The 25,385-nt window shown below is 37.5% G+C and overlaps 1 long non-coding RNA gene across 1 annotated transcript; it reads left to right on the forward strand.

Moving 5' to 3' along the window:
- The first annotated feature begins 3,925 nt into the window (after positions 1 to 3,925).
- Positions 3,926 to 24,292, forward strand: LOC125326781. Its single transcript, XR_007203992.1, has 3 exons — positions 3,926 to 3,937; positions 7,961 to 7,964; positions 23,750 to 24,292. It is a non-coding gene; the product is annotated as an uncharacterized LOC125326781 (long non-coding RNA).
- The last annotated feature ends 1,093 nt before the right edge of the window (positions 24,293 to 25,385 follow it).

Genomic DNA, 25,385 nt, shown 5'->3' on the forward strand with positions numbered 1-25,385 from the left:
TTAGGCAAAAGAAGTGCACCAGGTCCTGGGAGAATGGCTGCAAGAGGCAACTAAGTATCTACCTGTGACTCATAAACCACCTTAAACTCTGATATTTAGAGATAAATTTTTCCTCATTATTTATTATACTACTACACTTGTCTTTCTGTCTATTTTGGCAAAATTAGAAAAGTAACTGCTGTGCTTGAGGTTGTTTCAGGGTTAAAATTAACCTCTTCTTTCCTGCTCATGTGGCTTGCTTAGGAAAGATAGAACTTTGTCAAGTAACTTCTCTGTGGCAAAGAGGCTTGAATTACCTTTGCTTTGCATAATCCCCACATTTCCTTTTATTCCTTTCTTTTCATGCTGCACGTTACTTTTCTCAATTTTGGGTTTGAGCTTTTTTTCCTTATGTTTTCCACAGGACTAAGTAGAGAAGCCCCAAACTAAAATCTCGAACCATGTTTAACTGCTTAATATTACATAGTGAAAAACTTCTGAACTTTCTGGGTCCATTTATCTCTCCTGAATTAAGAAAATATCATATTGCCAACCTTGACTAGTTCAATACTTACTAAACTTCCTCAGCAATCAATACTACAGTTTTCGTTTGAGGCAAAATTATTATCATATTCTAAGTGCCAGTTATATTTAGGCAAGATTTGTCGCTTTGAATTGTAATCAGAAGAGGTCAAAGGTAATTCAACACAGACAGCTCAACATGTTCAATATAACTGTGTATTTGTTTGTAGTAAAAATGCTGAAATATGTAAGGGTTTCTGTTTCTGCATTTTCATATAAAACATGAGCTTGCTCACCTGTAGCTAGTTTTTATCTTCTTTAGTCACTAGCCTTAATGTCTCACTCTGATAGTTTCTTACTTTAAGAACATGGGATGAATTATGTATTTTTGGTTGCATAACATAAGGGTGAGCTCAGGGTCCTCTAGATATCTCCCCCTTTTGATTACCTTGGCATTTCCCTGACTTCTGACCAGCTTTTTCCATGCCATGTTGATCAATATCCAGCTGTAATAACGAGAGCTTGCCTACCTGTCAGCTGTATGTGATTTGGCTATGCATTTTTCTATTTCATAGATCTGATCCTCTGTAATGGAATTCTGGCAGAAGATACTGCATTCAAGGAGTCTGTGGTCTTGAGCAACCCCTATCTGCTTTACTGGGCCCTGTACTTAGCGCCTGACAAGTCCATGTGTTAGCATGAGGGACCATAGTAAAATCCCATATGTATATACATACAAAAAATGTGCTGGAATGTGCTGAAATATCCAGGATACATGCCATTCCTGGATACAGTTGTTAGATGCATGTAGATGGGTATGCTCTGGTGGGCATTAAGAGATAAAATCCCTATGTCCAGACAAGATATATAGTTGTGTTTGCTGCATTAAAGAGCAGAGTTATGGAAGGAAGGGTGAACCTTTCCACAGCCACGCTGTAGCTGTCCACCTGGATTCCACCCAGTGCTGTGCAAAAGTCTTGTTCCAGTATCTGCAAGGACGTAAGGTTAAGTTTCTGTGTATAATTCTCTTCCTCTTTCAATCTTATTACTAAAGCTGTTTTACTTTGTTGTTTGTTGCCTGTTACAAAATAGTTCTGGGTGCTGTGTTTACACTAGGGTGTTCTGAGATGAAACGGGGACAACAGCATTTAGACCACTCAAAGCCCTCTTCTCTGATTTATTACCTTCCATTTTTATGTCTGGTTTTGACAAATAGCATTTCTTATACCCTTTGTGTCACTGGATCCTAAGAGCAAACTAAACCAGCTCTGCACTGGTGGTTGGACCAGTAGGGAATTTAGAGTGGTTGTAGATACGTGTCAAATTAATATAAAGGCTTTTACTTATGTAATAGCAGAGTGTTTCCCTACTAAACTTCAGTGCCTTGTGCTCATATATTTTCATGCACAGATATTGCAGCCCTCTGCCTATCCACACTCTTTTTTTCCAGGAAGAAACATGAGGGTTCTTGCCCTGGAAGCCCTGAATTCTGAATTTAGTCCTTCCTCTATGTGGAAATTCAAAGGGCCACATTGAAAATATGCAGAAGGAGGAACAGAAGGCAAGAAAGGTCATCCTGGCAATGCATTTTTCTGCTTCCTTCCTGGATCACTAAAGATTAATTTATCAGAGTGAAAAAAAAGTCTATGCAATTGTCAAAAGTATTTTCTGAATTCACACAAAGGAATCATCACCCCGGCTTTGCCTTGGCTTGTGGAACATCTACACTTTCATAGCTTCTGGCTTTTTTCTCAGTTTATCCCAGAACTGCAACATTTCCACAGTGCAAGTGACCTTTGACAATTCAGCTGCACTGGTAAGGAGTGAATTAATAATTGGTGAATTTGTAAGCCCTGGCTATGGAGGTGAGAATGGACACAGAATGCTGGAATTAGTGGTTTACATGTCCTACACTGAAGATTACCTAGTCCTCCCTGTCTTTTCCTTGCTTCATGTCAGAACAGATATGTCCCCTGTAATTCTCATAGTGCAAAGCCCATTTTTAAAAAGTTTTTTTTCTGAGAAAGAAAAAAACAAGCAAACAAAAAAACCCATGTACCAAAACTGAAACTCCTAATCCACCTTGATATAAATCTGTCATATTAAAACAATGATTAAATTTTTCTTGCAGTCTCAGGTGTGCTAGCATTTTACTTCTGTCTTTACTTCTCACTCGGGTTGCAGTAGTATTACAGCATACATATCTATGACCTTTTGAGCAACATTCATCAAAACATTCTTAAACACAATTTTGTAAGACTTGAAGTTAACTTTAGGCCTTGGGTCTGAAATTTTCCAATCTATTTTGAGGAATTTCGAAAACATGCAAAAGGCTATTCTTCTGCTTTTAATTTTGCTTCTTTTGCTGCTTTGCTTTTTTAGGCACTTACAGTGCTGCAAAATGCTGATTTCCTATGAAGACCAGTAAGTGGATATTTACCTTTCCCATGTTAGGTCTGAAGATGGATTCATCTTCTGCATAACCCTTTTTCTAGATTACAGCTGTTTTCAGCAAAGGCAATGGAAGTTTTGCCTTAAATGAGGTCTTTGACATGCAATAGGAATCAAAATGTGCAGTAATGCTTTACTAGCCTTCTGCTTCAAAAATTATTCTCCTAATCATTAATTATACAGTGATTGCATATATTTGAATAATTTTAGATTTTAAATTTATATTTTTACTTTGAAACAAGCAAAAAATAAACAAACTTCTTTAGGAAAAACATAGTTTATAATGTTAGGATTTATTTTATAACACTGAAATATATGAAAGGAATTTTATTTTCCTTTCTGGGCAATTTTTCTATATTAAATTGATATTTTATGTTAAAACACATCTTACAGCATTTAAGGCATTATAATAGAAATAAATATTCAGTTGCATCAAAAAAAAAGCTTCTTTTGATCCTACAAGGGTATATAGCAATGCCATTATTACCCATTTTGCATTTGTTCCAATTAAAAAATGTCACCATTGAATTTCGCATGGAAAGAAAATCACTTACAGTGTTTGATATGCACAAAGTACTTGACTGGCTATGACCACAGGTTTCTGTACATACAGGGAATGTTTTCTTGTTGACACACAAAAAAAATTCATTGAATGTGTACTGTTACTGCTGCATTGAATTCTGTGGTTGGTTTCGGCCTGTGGACTTCATACGCTCTAAGTTCCTGTCATATCAAATCTGACTTTCTCAAACTCCATTGCAGGCAAACTCATGTTTCTGATGGTTTGGTTGGAAAGTAACTGCTGGGTATTTGAACATGATCTTCAGTTAGCATGGAGGGTACAGCGGCGAGTTAAACTCCTGATATCATATCAAAGAGAAAATCGTGCTCAATAAACTCTGAGAAGTCCAAAATTCTCCCAGTGCTTTCTTTTTCCTCGCAAGGCACTCACCATTACAATTTTCCATTTTGGCAGAACTGCCTGGTCATCCTTGGGTAGAGCAGCCCCAGGTACTGCTCACACCTCAACCCAAGAGGATGCTTTTGCCAGGAGGAGAATCTCCACCCTGGCAGGGCTCAAAAAGCACCTACAGACCTTCTTGCAAAAAGCAGCCTTTCCCTGTTATATAGCAACAGCCACAGCTTAATGAATCTGAAGAGAGAAAGGTTCAGCTTCTTTCTCTGACTGAGGACTTTGCAGTCCTGGAGAATGCTTTAATTACTGAGCTGTGCTGGCCATGGATATTTTCCTATCATTATCCTGAAAGTGCACCAGGGCATTTTTTTCCATTTATACACATAGTAAGTGGAAAACAGAACTATTTCTCATAAAGAAGAGAAAAAATTGACTAAACCCCATTTTAGCACTAGGGTAAAAAGTCCATAAGTTTGTATAGAATGTTTTACCTAAAAATATCAGCTGAGAAGAAAAAGAGGCCATATTGATGCCCAGGAAACTTATAACTTTTTAGGGTAGGACAGGATATCTGATTTATAGCAACATAGCAGAAGTTATGGGGAAACAAATTAACAAATTGAAATTAAAATCAAAAGACTCAAACCTTACATTACATTTGTGAAAGCAAGCTGAGTTTTGTTTAAGACTCAAAGGCTTTCAGCAGAGTGTTTCACCAAAGAGGAAAAGAAAACATGAAAACTTAGCAGTAAAATTAAGAGCTAGAAAACATAGATATGCCTACAGAAGAAGAAAAACTGAAATAATAATAATAAAGAAAAGCTGAAAGACCTTTCTCAGGAATGAAGGAAATAAATCAAAAATAATTAAGACCCTTGCTTGGGGCTAGTTCATATAAATCAAAAAAGCCTTAGGTTGAAAAGAAAATTTAATTTAAAAACCCCTTCCTTGTGCCAAAGATTTATCATTTTGAATGCCCAGTGGGAACAGAATAGGTTTTTTTTTCCTTAACCCTAAAGAGATGCACTTCTGTTCTTGTTGATAAATCCAGGTGACTTGTATGTTACTAAGCCTTCTGAATTTTTTTTATTATCTCATTTTTCTTTCATCTTTAAGAAAACAAACAATTATTTTAATGTCTCAATATCTTGTGTTTGATTGGTTATTGTAAAAAATAATTTGACTTGAAAAAGTGACATTTGAAGTTGCTTTTTCCAAGATATTTTTAGTTCTTCATCATGACTATCACCTCACTTTGCAAGACTCTCTTTTAAATGCTTTTACATATCAGAGTCTAGCAACCAGGCAGCACTACAGTACAATTCTGTAACTGTTACATACTCTATTTTTAATGTCACAACTCAGACTAAGTTGAGACCAAAACTCTCACTATTATCCTGGAAGGAAATCTGATTTGATTGCATAAGGCAGGATTTCAATCAAATCAGTAGTACTGCCATGACAGGGGATGTGGCTGGGAAATGCAACCCAAAAAAGACCCAAGACCATAAACAGAAATGTGATCAGTGAAATCTGTGATGTCCTGATATTTGAGGTTCAGATGATCATCTCTAGCTAACAAGTCACCATTGAAAAGCATCCCAAGGTGAAAAAGAGGAATGAGGATAGAACAGTGCAAGACAGCAATAGCATGGATGGGGGCAGAAATAAGGTCGTGGTCTTTCTGCTTTTATTTCTGTAAGCAATGCCATCACTGCAAGAAAACTGTGAAAGAAGTCAGCAAATAACAGCGATGGAAAATGAGGGAGAAGATAGAACTATAGTACAAAGGAGAAGGCAGGCACAGAAGGAGAGTGGACCCATAAGGTATATATGTCTGAGATGAGAGGGGTCTGATTATCTGAGGCATGATCAGCCAGCTGAGAAAGGTAGGAAAGCTGAAGTCAGTGAGAGGGAACTTGATTGTTCTTTATGATTAAGTGCTTGAATTATGAGACTATTCAGTGGGAGAAAACAATGAACAATTCAATTTGTCTGGCTCAGAATAACTTCTATGATCCCTGGACACTAAGTCATATCACCCCCATTGTCAGGCAACTCCAGTGGCTGCTCATTAATTTCAGAACCCAGTGCAAAATGAACTTCTTGAGTATAAAACTCTCCATGAGCTTGCTCCAGTCTCTCTCTACTTCGTCTGCACATTTAGCACTGGCTTTCTCTTTTTCCCTCCAGACAACATTGCTGGTGTGATTAAAAGCTCTTGTTTCTACTGTGCCACCACATCACTTACTTTCCTGGTTTGCCAGTGGCTGTATGAACACAGATTATTAATAGAGCTTGTGCTGTCAGAGCAGAAAAACAAACCACTACTAAGAAACTGCACTGGATTTTGAGCAAAGAGCAATTCATGTCTGAAGATGCATTTTCAGTCCTGCAGCTGGATATGCAATGTTTAACAAATGTAGAAGTTTGTGGCCATGATCTGGCTGTTATTGTGCATGATGTCCAGTGATACTGTAATTTGCCTCTTGTCTCTAGCCAGTGAAAATGATCTGATAGAAGGAAGTGGAAAGGTACTAATACCTGTGAATTAGCTCAGGGTTAACTTCATGCACCAGAGAACAGGAATATCTAAAGTAGGCATTGAAAAACACTTGAGGATGAGCCATATTTTGTGAAAGACTGTCAGATTCGTGTTACTTTCATTGCATATCTATTGCTTGTTACAAATCTGATTAGCTGTCACACCTTGTTAAGCAGCAGGCTCTCTGGTGTTCATATTTAAGCTCTTAGTTTGACTTTTGATACTGCTTTTGTGCCAACATATGGATTGATTTTTAAGATTAATTTCTTATTTACTTTTCACTGGTAAAAGAATATAAGGATGCAAACAGAAATAGAGAATCTTAGAAATAGGAGTTTGCTTTCAAAATACCAATGCCTTTAAAGGCAGCTAACCCCATTACACATTCTTCTTACTGCCACAAGCAGCCCTGGTTTAGGGAGTTTCCAAATGAATTAAAATTAATTAATGAGCTTAGCTTTTTTGTATCAAATATCATGAGGAGGCAGGTGCCAGCACCTGCCCAAGGGATCTTTCACTGAGTATAATCCTTCTCTAAAGAAAACAGAAGAACAGAACTTGGACATACTGTTCTACTTTAAAAATGATTTACTGCAGCCTCCTTATGTCATTCTTTGGGTATTAGTCATAACAACATCCACACACAACCAATCCAGGCTTCTGCCCAGCCCAGAAATCTTGGAGCCCTACAGAATTTGTACTTGGAACAAGCAATCAAAATATACCTCTACCCTATGTGACTCCACAAAGACTGAAATTTTAAAAATTATAAAAAATATAGAATATGTGACAGTTTATTTTTTTCTACTTCCTCACATGTACAGGAGTGCAGTTATTCTTACACTATCCCTGATGCATAAAGTAAAATGATTTTATTTCTACTGAAAGTCTGCCTAAGATCACCAAAGAGTTGTGATCCAAAATAAAGAGTTGATCCAAAATAATTCTTTTTTCCGCTCTCTAACACTGATGTGGAGAAACACAATCAAGATCTCAGATAAATATGAGACCTGGAGAGGCAAGACCCACCCAGAACTTCCCGTGTGACACAAGGAAATCAGATCTTACTTCTCCACCCACACAAATGAACCCTAGCTGCTGGTTTAAATGCTACGGACATGAGGGAATGGCTGTTGGCATACCACAGATAGCTGTCCCTTTGAGAGGTGCTTGAAAACAGCCAGACCAGGCTGCTATATTGGTACAGACTCATGTAAGGAATGACTTTGAGGGTAGATGCTGGATGAAGAAAACACCTGCCATATAACTTGATCCTAAGGAGGTTCCCAACCAAACCTGATGTGGAAGACTTGGGTTGTCATCGCCTGTGGTGTGTCATTATGGCTTCAACGCTTTGTTCCCTTTGAGTAGGACAATCATTTTCTGCCAGACAGGTTACTGACAAGCAATGAATTTCTCTTCAGAGGTGAGATAAAATATGTAAGGAAGTAATCTGAAAAAACACTACTGAAATCACAGGGTTGGGAGACATTTCTCCTGCAAAATATAGATGTGTCCTAACAAAATCAGTTGACAGAATGAAGCAGAGAGGTATTATGAACAGAGGATAGACTGTACAGAAAGAACATAAGCATCACCTTAAAGCTGAAATTAAAATGGGGTGAAAGGTACAGAGTAGGAGAATAGAATAGAACAGAAAGAGTCAGAATGCAAGGCCTCACACTGGGAGAATAAAATAATGTTGATTTCTGCAATTAGCCTGGAGATAGTGGACTGTGATGACTGAATAAAATAAATTGGTCCTTGTTTTGATCTCATTATGTATATAATTCATCAATGTAGTGCTTGTGAAAAGTGGAAGTTTAAAATGCAGCCATTAAGCTGTTTTCAAGTAAGCCTAGGAAATCTTCAGCCTATTGTGCAGAAAGCCAGTAAGCGTTCAGTGAACACTGTGCAGAATCGTTACCACAAAAGAGGTATTCGGATTGGAATTGGTACAGGCACATAAGAATGATTAAGGGACCGTATGGCCTGTCTCACTAAGGCACGTTAGGAAGCTGGGTTTGTCCAGCAACCCAAAATGTACAACAAAGGGGAGAAGACTGATTTGTCTTTGTGCATCAAGAAGAGAACATCAAGCACTAACATTAAAGACAAGGACAATGCTGAAACAAGGACAAATGGAGATAAAAATCCTGTGCATACATATATCATAAATCAGAAAAGGATTTCAGCCTACAAAGCAACTGGGGAGTCAAAGAGTAAGACATCAAAATAAAGTGCTTGGCATGTTTTCAGAAGGATTCTCCTGTCCCTAATACAGAATCACATAATTGATGACACTGGTATTTTGTACCATTCCAGCCTTCATGCTAAACCCCGTGGGACAGTGTCTGGTATCTCTGCTTATGTTTGACAATTTATCAGTCTTGCTTCTGTTACAAATTTTGCTGCACTGCTCCCTGACTGACCTGAAGAAGCCCCTGTATACTCCTGTCTGATCCGTTTGTGTCACAGGACCTGGGCAGAAAGAGAACTGCAACATACTCACAGGGTTACAGAATAATCTGTACAACTACCTCAAGGAAATCACAGGTGAAAGCAAGGCACTATCATAAGTGAACAAAAGTAAGTGAATAAAAGTAACAGGGTTGATCCCATAAGACACTTAACAGAGACAGATAGATAAATTCAAGTCATCACTGAAGACAGGCTTTAAAAGGAAGAAATCAGAAGGTATTCAGTGCACCTATGAATAGAGGAACAACGATTATTTTTTTCAGGCTGAGAGTCAGGAACACAGTGCAATGTTAGAGTATATCAAATGACTGCCATTTGGTGTTAAAGGCAAAAGTTTTAGCCATTCCTTGATTTTTTGAAATAACCAGATATGTCTTGTCTCTACCCAGAAAAAGTTCAAATATACCCAACGTGCAATTTATGTACTGAATTATGTAAATATATATATATATGCTGTTTACTTGTAACTAAAGGAAGAGAAAAATATAAATATGGAAGTACAGAATGAAATAAAAGATAGAAATATATATGCCAGATGCCCACTGGTATTTATACACATTCAGTGAATTTGCAGTTTTATAAGATTTTTACTTCTGTTCTGCACCAAAACATTAGTAACACATAATAAAATGTGTTCATTATTTATTATTGACAAACAAATTACGCACATGCTCTCCTAGAGTGAGAAAACTGGAGATAAACAATCTGCAAAGAAGGAGGAAACATAGGAAAAACTAGGCAAACAAGGAAGGAATCTTTTAATGATTGAAAAAACATACTGATACAAGATAAACAGCCTCCCGGGAGTTAGACAGATGATTGGGAGATAAATTAAATAGCTTCCCAAGAGAGATCAAGTGCTGGTACATATTCGTCAGTAACCATTCAGAAGTGATGAGGAACTCTCCATGGCCATCTGGAAATGGCTCTAGCCAGCCTGGCCTGATTGATTTTATTAGCTGCACAATCTCATTTTTGTTTGATTGCTTTGTATCTGTATATGCATTAGAGGAGAAAGCATTTGGGATTTTCTCAAGTCTGCTGTTTGCTCCTCTGGACAATGCTCCTCTCCATTTTCAAAGTCAATACAATTTTTCTTCCTTCTAAGATAAGGCCTTTTTTGCTCTGCTGTTCATACAGAGATTTCAAAATAGTATCCCCCTGAAAAAGAGTGGAGGGGGAAAAGACCAGAATTTCACTTTTACCCTGAGGATATAAAGCAGAAAAGCAAGTTTGGTGTGAGGTGATGAAAAGGCCTTCCCCAGGGCAATCCTGGGTGATCCTACCTGTTAACACTTGCACTGCAGAATTTACACTTATTTCTCAAACCAAGAAATGTCTTACCCCCAGGAATATTTGAAGATTCTGTGTGTGGCCATGGAGAATGGGATTTGGCATTTCACAAAAGATGCAATATAAAAGTCACTCTGTCAAATATCAGGGCAAATCACCTAATACTTTAATGCATCTGAAAAGGAGAAGTTTCACAGTACCCCTCCATCTAATTAGGCCTCTAACATTTTATAAATCTGTTCTCCTTGTACACTCCTTCAGTGATTGCAATCTTTATTCCAAAACACATGTTAAACACTTTGGAGTGCTTTCAATAGATCCCTGTTCTCACAGCAATAAGTCATAAAATGAACCATTTGAATTTACTGGTTAGAGCTATCAGTCCTGCTGAAGAGGGAAGGAGCAAAGAGGAGAAGACCAGATGAATAGTTTGGATAATATTTTTTATTATATTAGTTCACTAAAGCAGATGTAGTAGGAGTGATCAGTGGGGATATATACAGATTGAAACAGGCTGTAAAGTTACACGACTAAACAGCATGGATGACACATTTACATTTTTCAGAAATAAATATTTGGCACAAATATGCTCAGGACGATTCTTTAAAATATGGCAGTGCTTTTTTACTAGACAAATAACTATTATTCTATGTATAGCACAAAAGTAGTGACAGTTATAGGGGGGCATTTTCTATATTCATTAAAATAGCTATAAAAATTAATGTAAAAATGTGATTATAAAGTGTCACATAGAGGCAAAGTAGAAGAACTGAGAATACAGGAGGTTATGGGCAGATATACAATTGATAGCTTCTTTTGTAACTATGCTTACAGAACACTCAGTGCTGTGATGGCTAAGGGCATCTGAGTGCCAGATATTTGAAAAGCAATCTTTGGGAAACTGAGACGACAGTCTGTAATGCTGATACTTAAATAGAATATAGCCCATTTTCAAGCAGTTTGGGTATTCAGCCAAATACCTGAAGGTTGAATGTTTCAGTCTTTTGAGGAATTAGGCCACGTATGTAGCTCTCTTGGCTAGTTTCTTTGGAAAGTTTTGCTCCTAGTGGTTTATTTTTGGAGCCAGATTCATGCCTGAATCTGTGACTTACTCCAGCTTTCCAGGTTTTGTCTGAAGGTGCATGAGAAAGCCCTGAGATTGGCAGGAGAAGCCAGGATGGCAGCCCCTGCACCTGGGCTATCCTGCAGCTGGGTCCGTCCCAGCCCAGCAATCCTCAGCCACGCACAGAGAGCTTTCTCACAGCCCCATCCATGCAGGTTGGGAGGGCTGAAGACAGCTCCACCTCTCTTAGAAAACAGGTAATTTTGAATTAGGAGACAGCCCTTAAGCACCCTGGTGTGACAGAACCATTAGTGTTTCCTAAGAGCCTGATCCAATTTCCACTGGCGTAAAAGCCAGTTATGAGTATGCTTAACTACAGGCCTTAAGTCAAATATAAATAAGCTTAATTATGGGCCCTATATCAGTAATGAGCATGCTTAATTATTTTATTTGTGTTAAGCCTTGTTTTCTCTCGGGTAATTTTAAATTTCCTTGGCCTGTGTTCAAAAAAAATTGTCGGTGTAACTTTCTATTTTTGCTCCTGTTTCTGTTCATGAAAAGAGCAATGATGAACATATATATCTTCCCAGAGAGCATAAAAAATTCCAGTGTGTTATGTTGGTCTGTTATAATTAATTATCACTTACATGTCATTTTAATAACTTTATCTTAAACATCAGATGTTAAAAATGATGTAAAGATATTTCCATTCCAAACAACTTTATGTAGTATTTCAAATTTCAGACTTTAATAAAGTGCTTAAAATACTACTGCTTTGGACTGTGACTACGTTAATTAACCATACCCATCCATAATCAAACATATTAGTCTTTTCATGGTGAAAAGGCAATTTCTCCTGCCTGCAGACAGATATTTTTACTTGGATATAATATATCTGACATTTATTTAAATAACAGAAAATAGTCAGTAGGCTGGCTCAATTCTTTCCAGGGACAGGGAAGATTTGTACATTTTAAAGTGGTAACTGGATCTTCTTTCACATGGAACATCTACTGCCTACAAATTTCACTTTTCAATCAAGGTCACAGTGACTTCTATCCACTCCAAAGTTGTTTTTCCAGCATTATATTTCTTTCTTTGATTAAATTTGCAATCATTGTCCCTAAAATCTCTCAATGCTGATCACTTTCAAAGAACTTTATGATAAGACTATTTGGAACAGACCACAATTTTAAGCACAATCCGTAAATTTAATATGTAAATATTTTTCTTCCACTTTCACATTGTTTTTAAGAATTCAGGATGTGAAAAAAACTCAAGATACTGGCAGAAAGAAGAAGACCTTGACTAATATATATCACAAATATACCACTTTGTTGCATATACAATGAAGATTTCAGTTCTGAACTTGTTAGCAAGAGAAAAATATGAAACATGCACAATAGAAATAACTTCTTGATAAATCTATTTCCGTTTACCTACCCACATCTTGTTTAGTGTCTACAGCCCTAAACAAAATTCCCTTTGCGACCCACATAGCCTGTTTTGGGGATTTTTTGTGGTTAATTTAGCACCTTTCTCACCTTTGCTGGTTTTTCTTAGTCCTTTTATGCAACATATCAGTTAAGATTATGCTTTCTCAAATAATTCATTATAGAAAAGCTATGTCAAACTTGTGCTGTTTGCTGGATACCAGGGGATTGACAGGTGGGCTGACAGACATTCCAGAACTATCAAAGACATAAAGGTAACTGAGTGAGTGAGTTAGCGTCCTGTTCCACAAGATCTTCAAAAAGTAATCTCTTCATGTTGGTGGTGAAAGAGATTAAATGTGAAGCTTTTCACTGAAGCAGAAACATGGGTGCTTAGCTGCACATTTTCATATGAAAAGACAATTCTCTGACAATAATAAAGAAAGCCACCACTGTGAAATAGGTATCCAATGGACAAATGTGAAGAGATGAAGTTGGTTTTGTTAATTTTTGCATTCTCATTACAAAGAAAACTGCGCCAGAAGAAGGCCACAGCCAACCTTTGGAGCCAATATTCTCAGCAAATGCTGCTGCCTCCTACTTGAGCTACAGTGGCAATGTAGATGTGTTAATCATTCTGAGAACCATCTGCATGTTGTTAAGCAGTCCTGTAGATCCAAAGCAGCTACACCAGAAATATTTAAAGTGCCTCACTGGAGACCAGAGGTTAGAGAAAGATCTTAAAGGATAAAGAGACAGGACAGTTAAAGGGATACACAGTAATTTATTTTGCCAAGAAATCTGTGAACAGCTAGAAAGATTTCAGTCCAACCAACATAAGAAACACCCTCTGTCAAAGCTATTAATGCAGCTAAAATTATACCTTAGGAACCACTCTTCGGTTTTCCTAAGGGGTAAGGAGACATAGTTTTTTCACCAAGGCCTCCTAATCTCAACATGCACTAAAGCACTTGGGAAACCCATTCTGTGCACGCCTTCAGTGCAGTCACTTGGCTTATCAGGTGACACATAGCATCTGTACAGTAGCATTCACAGTCACCACCAACCTGACAGGCTGACAAACTTCTATCCTGCGGCAGCCTGATTAGGGGTATATGTATCATATCTTCATTTATATTACTGCTCATGCAATGTAGATTAATGGTTGGCTCTAATTATAATGTTTGGTTGAAGTACAGAGTTGCTTCTTTTCTTATTTAGGGCTGGTAAAAAATCTGGTTGTGACAAGTTTTATTTCTGGGATAAGTGACTTCCCAGATTCTCTCAGCCATTGCTAAGCAGGTAGTGTTTAGCCTCTGATGGCATCTAAAGCTTACGTGTTTCTCATAATCTCTAAAGAAACCTGAAAAAGCCCCACCAAGTTTTCCCATTTTTTTGCACATGCAGCCATGAGTTTCCATTTGAAAAGCTGCCCATTATGCCTACTAGTTGGGCCAGCAGGTCACCTAACTTACTACAGCAAGGCTAACCTACGACCTACAGCTGGTGTTGATAACTGAGTCCCATGGGGGTGTTTGCCCTGCCAATTCTTGAGCAGACCATCTCACAACTTATGCCTACACTGTATATTATAAAGCAGTATTTCAGAGGTTATGCAGGCTTCTCTGGACCACAGGTCTCATGATGTTTAAGATCACTATAAAGCCTCCAAAAAAGATGTTACTGTTTCACATTCTCTTGGTTTTGTTAGGAGAACTTGCTCATCAGTGCTCATCAATGGAAAGTTACTCAATTAGCATATCCCTTTTTCACTTATTGTCTGAAGTCCTAAGCCTTGAAAGCTGTATGTCTGCAAAGGGAAAAATAGTATTCAGTATATCTGTTTCACATTCCTATTTACTTGCAGAGAACCTGAAGCAGTTTACTAATTGTAAAAGGAATACAATAGGACAAGATTTTTTTCGGAAATTTCAACTCCCTTTTAGCCAGCATTAAGTTCAAAAGTTCCTTCTCTTCTCAGAGCCACACTACAATCTTCACTAACTCACTGGTGTCTCTTGCAAGTCTTGTCTCCTTGTCCTAGCCTTCAGAGATGCACACATTCACATATGAAAATGCTACTGAAAAAGCACTCTGAAGTGTGCTGCAATTGCTTTTATTTTTAAGCAATAGCAGGTGCTGGCATTCAGGGTGGAACAATTTCCATTTCATCTGCTTCCTTGCAGTTTCTTATCACTATATGGCTGAGGGTATTGAGCCTACTGTCAGTAAATTTGCAGATGACACTAAGCTGGGAGTGTGTGTCGATCTGTTGGAAAGTAGGAGGTCTCTGTAAAGAGACCTAGAACAGTTCAATAGATGGGCAGAGTCCAATAAGACTAAGTTTAAGAAGTCCCAAGTGCTGAGTCCTGCATTTTGGCTGCAGTACCCCCTGCAACGTTACAGGCTGGGGACAGTGTGGCTGGACAGTGCCCAGGCAGAAAGGGACGTGGGGGTGCTGGTCAACAGCCAACTGAACATGAGCCAGCAGAGTGCCCAGGTGGCCAAGAAGGCCAATGGCATCCTGGCCTCTATCAGGAATAGTGTGGCCAGTAGGACCAGGGAAGTCATTCTTCCCCTGTACTCGGCACTGGTGAGGCCACACCTTGAGCCCCGTTCTGGGCCCCTCAGTTCAGGAAGGATGCTGAGATGCTTAAACGTGTCCAAAGGAGGGCAACAAGGCTGGTGAAGGGCTTGGAACACAAGCCCTATGAGGAAGGATGTTGGAACCCTGGGTTCAGAGAATTTCAGTCTTTCAGTGCTGACAGGCAATGGTCCTCAAAAGCACACTGCATTTGACCTGAGGCCTTGGGAAAATTGTGTGATAACACTGAGATTGTTGCTGTGTAATTAAAAATAAATTTTTTATGTCACTGGGTGGAATACGTAGAGATGTAGAAAAATTAGGTTTATGGGATTTAGTAACAAGATGGAGGATTTTGGGTGTGGGTTTGTTCTTCTTCTTTCCTCCTTCTTCTTCACAAATATGGGTGTTCAGGTATTGTTTCGGTATTGGTTCAAAAAGCCCGCAATGTGGATCATAAATGAATAGTTACTGGGTTATAAGTAAAAATAAATTAGTTGTCATTCAATAGTTCGGTGGATTGGACTTTAAAAGGCCTTGGAAGTTAGAACTCGGGCCCATTTCCACCTTGTTAACTTAGAAAGCACAATCTGTGCAGCTATGCCATAGGGAAGAGTTAATAAACATCAATTAGAAGATAAACTCTGCGTCTCCTGCATTTCAATCTGAACTCTGAGTACAAGAACTCGTGAAACAGAGGCAAAGAAAAGAAAAGAAACAGAGAAAATTAATAGAATGACTGAGGGAGCTGGGGTTGTTTAGCCTCGAGAAAAGAAGACTCAGAGGTGACCTTATCACTCTCTACAACTTGTAGTCAGGTTGTAGTCAGGGGTTGGTCTCTTTTTCCAGGCAACACCTGACAGAACAAGAGGACACAGTCTTAAACTGCACCAAGGGAAATTTAGGTTGGATGTTAGGAAAAAGTTTTTTACTGAAAGAGTGATAAAGTTCTGGAACTGTCTGCCCGGGGAGGTGGTGGAGTCACCATCCCTGGATGTGTTTAAAAAAAGATTGGATGTGGCACTCATTGCCATGCTTTAATTGTGGTGGTGTTAGGGCATGGGTTGGACTCAGTGATCTTGAAGGTTTCTTCCAACCTGGTGATTCTGTGGTTCTGTGATTCTGTGGTCCTTAAAGCAGTGTCTCTTCCATCCTCTTTCATATAACCATGACAGAGTCCAGAATTTCAATCAAGGAGAGTTCTTATTTGCTAAAGACATTAATATAATTCCTATCAGTGCTTATTATCACAAGTAGGTGTTTCAGTAATGAACTTTATTTGAGTACAGAAATGAGTGAAGTCAGTGTTAAGGTCTTATTCTGTAACTGAAAAGGCTGAATTATTATGCTCATGTTTGAGATTGGTCTTCCATCTGCATGATGCACTGAGAATGATCAATGAGAAAATATGCAGGTCCGAATGATAAGTATGATTGCTATGCTTTCTACACAACTTTCACCCCTGCTGACTCTGACAGTCACAAAGATCAAATCTTTTCAAATTTCTTTCACTGCAGTGTCAGAAAAACCTAATTTATGTTTTGAATCTCCGCAAAATTGTTCATTATGCAAATCCTATTTTGTGAAATAGATGTGAGAGTGAGAGAACTGATTGAGGCTGAAAGGCAAAAGAGGCTATAAGTTATGAGAGATAAAAATGCACTAGAGTGAAAAGAAGAGTATTTCTATTCAGGTGCTGCTGGAAAAGTATTTAAAAGTCCAAGTTCATGTTTTTGTTTCTCAGCTTTGTGCCTTCTCCATCTGAAAATAAAGTAGCATACAAAACCCTTTTATACTAAACACAGCTATTTAAAACCCTTTCATCTGTAGGGAGATACTAAAATCTACTGTCTGCAGTACCTCTATGCTCAGCTTAATAGTGTATGACTGTACTGCAGCATTGCTACTTCATAACTCTTCCTTGGATCATCTCTTGTCAGTCAATTTGCTCCAAATGCTAGTGCAAATTTGCTGATACAAGGGCTGCCTTCAGCCCTTTAATCAGATAAAGCTGCTATTAACAAAAGATGGCAGCATGGCTCATTTTATTGCAAGGCTCCTACTACATGTGTTCATATTTCCTCGAGTATGGCAACCATTGACCTTGGCAGTCTGGATTGATTCATCCAGTTCAAGGATCACTTAGCTTCTGTGCTGAGTGATGGTTGCCTGGCTAACTACAGTCTTTTTCATTTCCTGTTGATTTAACAGTGTTTCTTATTTTATAGATTATCATAGCATTGAATTATAAGTTTGGATCCTAATTCAATTTCAGCCTCTCTCAGAGCCCTTTCCAGAACACTGTTAATCAAGGAAAAGCTCTAGCCTCTGGTTTATTTCCCAACATACCATAAATACCAGTATTAAAGAAAACATGCATACACACATTAGAGGGAAAGAGAAGTCACATGTAATATGAAAATACTAAGCTCCTCACTAACTTTCATTCATTCTTTTACAGAGCAGGAACCTTTGGCTTTTAGAAATTTTATGTGTTTAACTAGAAATTTTTAATATATACCATAATCCAAAGCCAAAAATTAAAAATTTGACATGAAGTATATTTTATAAAATATTTAATGGATATGGTTCTGAGAACAGAATCAGGAAATGAGAGACAAATACTGATTTAGAGTATATGTTCCAAATTGTTTTCACCATTATTTAGTCTGGGTTTTGTGGGGGTTTTTCCCATTATTATTTTCTGACATTACAGGATTTAAAAATTATCATCAAAGAAACATCCTCAAAACTGATAAATACTTTACAAATACAGAGGAATATTTTCCTAAGGCATAACAAGCTAATTTCAAGCATAAACTCTAATAATGGGACAAGCACAGGAAAATTGGTAGGATAATAGAAAAAGCTCATGTAGTTACTCAGTTAAGAATCTACCTGTAGCAATATGCTGGAATGAATATTAACCTCTTATCGGTTTTCTGATTCTGAATACAGTTTCGGCTGATACAAAAAAATACAGGATGTAACTAAAATGCCACTATTATTCTTTCATAAGTAAATATATGCAATAGCTTTCAGTGCTAGGTAGTCATACCTGAACTACATGTAAGTGAAGCTATATGCAAATGAAATAGTCCTGGCACTCACTGCAGAGTAGCTGCAGCAGCATGCAGCTCCTCACAGGCTAATTTATTCAGTTTCTTGGCATGGACACTGAACTGAAAGCAGAAGGGTACTTGGCACCATGTGCTCTGCAGCACCATGACCTCCAAAGAGTAGGGCACCGCCACACAACGCACAGATCTTCTCGGACAGCAAGCTTCCCTCACAGCCAGCAAGCGCTTCCCAGGGCCACCCGGTTCACCTTCACTTGTGTGCAACAGAGTGAGGTCTGCCACCTACACGGCCAGGAGAGCCATGGCTGAGCACACTGCAGCCGCTTATGGAGATAAGGGTGCAGTTCTTCCTCTGAGGTCTGTCATTTCTGACCTGACACAGGACGCTTATTTCGACCTCTTGCCTACCGTGAATGATATTTAAGTTTCAAAGTTTGTTTTGGCTGACCCTCTCAGTCAAAGGAATAACTGTGCTCTGATAATCAAGCTTTTGGAAAGCTTGCCTGTTCCCTATTTCAGTGATTCCTAGCACTTGCCTTTTGTTCCACTGGGCTTCTATGTTTTTGGTTTTTTTTTTCTGATGCACTCAGCCTACCAGTTCTCTCAAATCAGCCATTTTACAGATTTCTGTCCTTTATCGGTCATCCCATCCATCTGTCTTCCTCTAGTAATTTTCTGACTGCAGGACTTCAGTAACATTTTCTCACATATCATTTCTCCCTGGAGCCTCTCTAGGCTACTCCATAAAACTGTCTTACTTATGTCTCACATCGGTGCCCCCAGCTTCATGCCATGCATCAGTGGCCTCCAGCTCATTGCTCTGCATCACTGCCCTTCCAGCCCATACTCATGGATATTGGCCCACATTTTAATTAGGATGAAACTGAAACCAAACAAGAAATATATGAAGTAAAAATGTAAATTATGTTCAGCGAGTTGCAGGTGCTATCATTTTATCTTAATGAGCATTTGGTATATAAAGGACTTTACAAAGCACAAACAATTCTGCTTCAAAAATTCCTGTGGGCTTTATTAACTTTTTGACAACAGCTTAATTTTGGACCTAAAGAGAACAGACATCCTGTCATCCAAGACTGCTTTCCCAAGCCAATAATACACTCCTGTTTTGAATGATAACTCATTGTCATATCAGTGTTTTTCAACACCTCCTGTCCTGTTCACAATAAAATATGAACAAATAAAGTGAGAAATACACAAGGATGCTTTCCCATTTTCTGGTGTTGAGTTAGATTAGTAAAGTATTACTAGACAGAAGCATATCTAAAATTTTTGTGATACAAAGGAAAAGGAAAAAAAACTGGAAGGTTGTCCTAAAGTGAAAACATCCTCAGGAAAAAATAATTAGATTCATTACCCTGGAAAGTCAAGGTAAACTATACATGTAAAGCCATGTTTCACTTCTTTTGAGTAGTTAAATTCTTATCAATCCTTATATATGAGCCTAATGGTTCCCAAACTTCATATCATTTTGGCATTGGTGCTGTTTGCTTCAGCAAAATGCCAAATGTGCATTCCTTTTGTTTGCTTTCTTGGAGGTTTATAAAGCAGTATATTAGTTATTAGGTATTTACATTGTCTTTTTCTGTTCTGTAGATAAGGGAGGAAAATTATATGATGGGTCAAGCACTTAAGCATTATGTCAGTCAAAGTTGTGATAGTTGTCTTGATCTCATTATTCTTACAGATATAAATATAAGTAATTTCTATAGTGATTTCATTTGTAATTCTAGATTAAAGTCCATGGAAGTTAGAAGAAACATCTCTAATATTAAAACAATAATTTACATTTTTTTGATATTTTCAATATTTAAAATATTTATCTAACTCAAAGCAAGAACACTTAAAAGCTAAGAATTAGTATATTTAGTCCTGTCCTATGCACAAATATAACATGGGTTATAAATTTAACATAATAGTGCTGCAGCTACCTAGCCCATTAGTGTGAACAGGATTTAAATCAAATCAACACAAGTCATGAACTGCTGTCTTAACAAATCTGTGGTCTTCCTACCCTATTCCACAATCTCCATCTTGCACCCAAATGTACAGCCGAGTTAATCAAGAGATCACAGGGAAGGAGTCCTGTGAGGCTCTCTCTGCTGAAGTGCAAAGGACCATTCCATCTCCAGAACAGCAGTAAGAGCAAGGTCAACTCGGTTACAGTCACCCAAGTAGCATTTTGCAGTTTTCTCAGTCTCTGTAGACCTAAGCGAACTAATGAGACTGAAAAATAGCCACTTAATTTTAAGCCAAAGAGGGAGCAAGTACTCAAACATTTCTGTGCTGTGACTGCATCATGTTTGAAATGAAAGACATCTGTTGTACTAACTCATTATATGCACAAGGTACTGAAAACAATATTGGTCCTACATAATAAAAGCCCACACAGTTTTCGGTGCCTCCTTGGGGGAGGGAAGTCAGGAGGAATACAGTAACAGACACTACTTTTTAAAGTTTTTTCTGACACTAATTAGGAATAAAAATATTTTTTATTTCACATCAGCTTCTAGATCACTTCATTCTGGATATGGCAATTCAAGTCTGCTTTTAAAGACAAGACACTTCAAGGAAAAAAAAAGAAAAAAAATAATGTCATAAAAGAAGTTAATTTGTCAAACATGCAATTGATCTTTCCATCACCCTTTTAGATTCAGAAAAGCATGAAATGAGTGACATAAAATTTTAAAAATTGAAAGGGTGGTGTACAGAAGTTAAGCAAACTTGAATACTTCATTTTTGTCATCTCAGTCACACCACATAGGACAGTTGAAAAAGGTTGTATCTCATCACAGCAAAGAATAATTTTGTCCAACTGAAACACCTGTTGTAGGTATACAAGATACTTGAAAAAGTCAGTTGTGTTATTTTACGTTTATTCCAAAACTTCCAGTGAGAACTATATGCAAGATTTGCCCACCATCTAGTGAATGATAAGGAAAAATAAGGATGCTTAGCATTCACTTTCAGATGTTGTCCCACTCTGTAGACTGGGATTTTGACCAGGATCCTGTGGTCAACATACAGGCTAAATGCATGAAAATTGAGAGACAGAAAACATAGCTAGCATAATTCTGTTTTTCACAATGCCAAAGATTTGTGTCAAATTCCCAATTTTCACCTAGTTTTGTTCTTCTTTATTTTCTACCTCTGACCTTCTTTTATTTTCTTGCTTTCTAACTTCTTTTTCAAATTTGTGTTTGCTCTCTGCAGTGAATAACATATTCTTCTCACTTAGTCTTGCATCCTCCTGCCAACTCCAACCCCCTCCCCAATCAGCCTATGTTGAGAAAAAAGTGTCTCTCTTGCTCTAATGGTGTTTAGTATCATTAGCCAGGCATCATTCATTACTCAAATCCAACCTTATTTTCTGCTTCAGTGATGGTAGTTCTCAATTAATTTAGCAGGTTTTAGACAAAATAGATGACACATAAATGTGTCTTTTTTTTTCCTGCCAGAGCAAACTAGCATCTGTCTGAGTAGTAATCATAGAGAAAAATCATAGAGTAAAACCAGAATCTTTGTTGTAAGAAATAAAAACACACAAGACAAAACAAAAAATTGAAGTTACTCCATTTTCTTTAAAATCATGTTGTGAAATTCACACAGATTGTCTACTTTTTAAAGAAGGGAAGGAAAGAACAATAACTAGCCTTAAAGTCACACACAACAGCGCATAACATTAATGTGAGTGTATGACCATCAGATTGGACATTGTGTTTAGATGAAAGGTTCAAGGGATTCTACATCCTTTCTTTGCTGCTGACCGATAGAGATACCTAAAGAAAATATACAAACAAGGAACACAGCCAGAGATGCTTCCCACTATGTCCTCCCAGCTTTGAGCAGTCTGTATTTCCTGAGGTGGACGTGGTTGCCTTGTGTTTTTAGAGTTTTAAATGATTTTCCTTAAACAACTTGGCCTTACTGGTGTTTTGAACACATATTTATTTATCATCTGCAGTGTCTGTGTCAGAGTTGCAACACTTTGCAACTGGTTATCACTGCAGCTTATCTGTGCACAGTGTGGAGTACTTATGCTGCTTTGATTCTGCTGTATGATAATTTCAGTTCGTAACCTTCTTTCTCAAATTAAAATAAACAGTTGTTTCTAATCATTCTCTCTATATTACTCATGATGTATAGATTTCTAGCATACCTTCTTTAGTCATTTATCTTCTAGACTGAAGATCCTTGAATATTTCTCCACAGTATGTAATCTCTCCGCATCTTTAATTCACCTCCATCATCTCCCTCCATACCTTTTCTAGTTCTATCATTCCAGGAACAGTATGCTTATGGGTCCAAGATGGGCAGTAATTGCAAAGTAATGCACAGTATTTTGACCATAATAACATTTTCTATCCCACTCCTTGTAAATGCTACGTTTTGCTTTGTTAAATATCACCCAGCAACAAATTGATCTTGTTATAGAATGGAAAAATGAAACCGCTAAATATCTTTTCTCAGTGCACAGTCCTTCACTAGAACAGTAATTCCACAGATTTCATTTTTGTCTCTGGACACTGGTTGTCATCTGTCATTTTATTGTCTCGGTATCATGAATACACCAGTAGTTCCACAGAGTCTTGTGTTACAGTTTATTAGCATTGGCACAGTTGGTCACTTCTTTTCTTTTTTTTTCAGGTTATTTACAAATATGCCAAATATTGTAGGCCTTGACACTTGAACCTTGTCATATCAAATATCCTTTTATTAAATGAAAAGAATCAACAACACTGAAATAAAATATAAAGACTCATCAAGATAAAAATAGATTAATTGCTAAATACATTAGTTACTCTGGGGCAAATGGACCAATATAAATATGTACAAAGTACCAGCACTTGTCAAACAAATTGAACTTCATCTATTCTATGAACAGCCTGATTAGGTAAAACCCAATTATAAAGATAGCTTTATGTCAAAGCATGCTCAAACCATCATTAAGATCAATCCATCTAGAAAAAAAAAAAACCTTACCTGATGTAAGGGCTGTCCATCAAAACAGCTCTGCCACCAGTACCTTCAGAGACCACATCCAGGCTCAAAAAAAACCTCAGGTGATTTGGCCTTATTTTTATAAAACATGAGAATGAATCTAAGGTGGTTTCTAAGGAAACCAAGATAGTAACCGTAAAGGTCTTTGTAAATCAAAATCTGCAGGTGGTAGGAAAGTTAGGGCTTGGAGCATACACTGAGTGAAATAATTATTGTATGTATTCCTTCATATCTTGTTGATAGTTATAGTTTCGTTTGGCTTTTTTGGTAGGGACTAAGGCTGAGAGAGAGACATGTACGTTAAGCACTTTTTGGGGGATGTAAAATACTTTCTGTGGACACTTCATTCTCTTCTCAGGATCTGTTTATTCTCTCTCATACAGTCAACTGGCTTTAAAAGAATCTCTTCTGAGACTTCCCAACCACTTTCCCTGTCTCCAAACCCACAAGGTGTGAGCTGCTGGAGGCACACCTTGGTTTGCAGTCAAGCTCTGAAAAAGAAGAAAGGAATCAAGTTTCAGAAGGAAAATAGGTGAAGGCAAGTATTAATTTTATGCTCATGGTGTAAAAGTTCTCAAAGGAAAGAAAGATAACTAGTCTGGTAGCTTACAAAGGGAGTTCAAAGAAGACCATTCATTTCTGGTTCATTAAGACTATGCTTACAAGGAAATTACCTATATAAAGCTAGAAATGGTTAACAATATGAAATGCTGTGCACAGCCCAAGAAAATTTAACCTTAAGAGCAACTTAATATATTGTGCTCAGGGTCAGACTGAAAATAAAACAGGAAGTGGGGAAAAAAATTAGATGCAAGTAAGCTGCTAATTATGTGGGGTTTTCCTAAGGTCATTATGTGTTTTTCAGTTTATGCTTATAACTGTGTTAGATCTTTTAGCTCTCTGAGAAGACAGAAGAATATTTAATAAGTAAGTAAACTGAATTGGTAATATTTACATATCTAACCATTAAAATAAGATAAACTTCTTTTGAGGATATAGTCTTTATTACAAAACTTGAGAGCCCTTATCTGCATAACAGACCTCTTACCAGGTCCTTTGTAAATCCTTTCAACCATTATAATTAAAATGTTCTAAAATTTAATTTAAATACCTGGTTTCAATTGTGAAACCTATGTTCATCCGATTTAATTAGCTGGAGAAATATGAGTATTTAGTGCTCAGCTTTTACAGTTCAATCAACAGAAATTACAGGTTTGTGTTACCTTATCATTAGAAATCTTTTGATTGTTCCAGTTTTTCACGTTTTATTACCTCTGTTATGTACCAGCACCTCCCACTCTTTGATAGCAAAAGTGAGTATTTTATATTGCATTTATCTATAAAGTAGCATATAGATTGTTTTAGAAAGCAACAATTGCATAGGGGGTTTTCGGTCTCAGGAGAGGGTGACAGAGTCAGAGCAAGCTGGTCATTTGTCTTAGTTTCAATATTACATAAGTAACAAGTGATCTTGGACATAGTTAAATGCTGGAAAGCCTGTGAAGTGTAGTGATATCTCTGATTCTTCAGGTAATCCTAAAAAAGTTGTAGTTTGTACTGTTGCAGAATGGTAGCTGAAATAAACTCCTTGCAAGAGAAACAAACGTAACTGGGATAGGGCTTTTTCTTCTCATCAGGTGTGGTTCATAGACCCTTGTCACCAAGAAGATGTTTTTTTGTTAACAGTCACTCAAACTAAGTCACAGCTTGACTGTTCATTTAATATTGCTATTAAACACAATAACCAAGTTGCCATAGCATTCATTTTTTCTCACCAAATTACATTCACAATTTTGAAAAGAGAAAACAGTAAAAGGTAAATACGTAGCTTAAATTTTGTCTCAATTTGAAGGTTGAATATCTCGCAAAAAAAAATTTCAGCTGACTTGCATGTGATGATATCAGCTCCTACCTACTTATATTTTATTAGGACAAGGGAATTACCTTGCCCCACCAGTGTATTAGACCCATCCAAAAATAATTCTGTGGATTTTTCATTATGCCTAGATAAATTTTTAA

The sequence above is a fragment of the Corvus hawaiiensis genome, chromosome 5, assembly GCF_020740725.1.
Source record: "Corvus hawaiiensis isolate bCorHaw1 chromosome 5, bCorHaw1.pri.cur, whole genome shotgun sequence".
In the NCBI taxonomy this organism is placed as follows: domain Eukaryota; kingdom Metazoa; phylum Chordata; class Aves; order Passeriformes; family Corvidae; genus Corvus; species Corvus hawaiiensis.